Source organism: Bison bison, unplaced genomic scaffold (assembly GCF_000754665.1).
Source record: "Bison bison bison isolate TAMUID 2011002044 unplaced genomic scaffold, Bison_UMD1.0 scf7180017864384, whole genome shotgun sequence".
In the NCBI taxonomy this organism is placed as follows: domain Eukaryota; kingdom Metazoa; phylum Chordata; class Mammalia; order Artiodactyla; family Bovidae; genus Bison; species Bison bison.
Genome location: NW_011494956.1, coordinates 7,307,353 through 7,308,729, shown reverse-complemented (window position 1 = coordinate 7,308,729; position 1,377 = coordinate 7,307,353). Strand labels below are relative to the sequence as shown.

The 1,377-nt window shown below is 39.0% G+C and overlaps 1 protein-coding gene across 4 annotated transcripts in view; it reads right to left on the bottom strand.

Annotated features, from left to right (window-relative positions):
* SLC9A9 (solute carrier family 9, subfamily A (NHE9, cation proton antiporter 9), member 9) overlaps window positions 1–1,377 on the bottom strand; it is a 656,333-nt gene that overhangs the window by 368,340 nt on the left and 286,616 nt on the right. The gene's annotated exons all lie outside the window — the stretch shown is intronic.

The window sequence follows — 1,377 nt, the reverse complement described above, 5'->3', positions numbered from 1 at the left end:
AAACAGTATGGGGAGGAAGCTCTGTGTGATTTATTTTAACTGGGTATAAGAAAGTGACGATTGGAGATGTAAGTGGAAATGATGCCAGTGTATTTAACCACACATTTCATTTCCCTTAGACCTGGGGAAGCTAGAGGGAGACAGTCTATCTTTCAAAATTTCTTCTCTTTAATTAAATTCCAATATGATTATTTCTATTGGTTTTCATGCTTATTCATTCAGCGAATATTTGCTGAGTGCCTACTAAGTGCCTGGCACTATTGTAGATGATGGTGATATGTCGGTCAATATAAGTGAGGGGGGGGTGCATGGGGAGGCAAAGAGACAATAAATATGAAAACCAACAATCAATCTTTTGAGATTGGAAATGATCTGTTACCCTCCCCAAACAGATTTGAAATAATTCAAAATTTAAAATTATAAAGTGACTTCAGAGACAATATCTTATCTGAGTTTCTTCATATTCCAATGAAATGCTTTGTCATGAAAGCTCCATTATGTAGATTTAGGGGTTGAAATTAAGCAAAGTTAAGTGACTCAGCTGAATTCTTTTAAACGGTGAATATTGCTGGGGAAGGGGATGAGGGTGGGAGGTGGAGGCAAGGATAGGTTGGAAGCCTGGGATTGACATGTACCCATCATTATATTAAAAAGAGATTACCAACAAGGATCTCAGTATTTTGAAGTAATCTAAATGGGAAAATAACAAACCTAGACAGCGTATTAAAAAGCAGAGACATCACTTTGCCTGAAAAAGTCCCTAGAGTTAAAGCTATGGTTTTTTCAGTAGTCATGTACGAATGTGAGAGTTGGACCATAAAGAAGGCTGAGTGCTGAAAAATTGATGCTTTTGAATTGTGGTGCTGGAGAAGACTCTTGAGAGTCCCTAGGACTGCAAGGAGATCAAACCAGTAAATCCTAAAGGAAATCAAGGACTGATGCTGAAGCTGAAGCTCCAAAACTTTGGCCACCTGATGCAAAAGGCCAACTCTTTGGAAAAGACCCTGATCCTGGGAAAGATTGAAGGCAAAAGGAGAAGAGGGTGACAGAGGATGAGATGGTTTGATGGCATCACTGACTCAATGGACATGATCTTGAGTGAGCTCAGGGAGATGGTGAAGGAGACGGAAGGATGGTGTGCTATAGTTCATGAGGTTGCAAAGAGGCAGACACGACTTAGGGACTAAACAACAACAAATGGGGAAAGAATTGAAAAAGAATAGATACACGTGTGTATAGCTGAATCACTTTGCTGTACACCTAAAACTAACACAACACTGTTAGTCAACTATGCCCCAGTGTAACAGAAAAATTTTAAATAAATCAATAAAATGATCAAACAACAAACAAACAAAAAGAGTGAACAGGGAAGCCAGG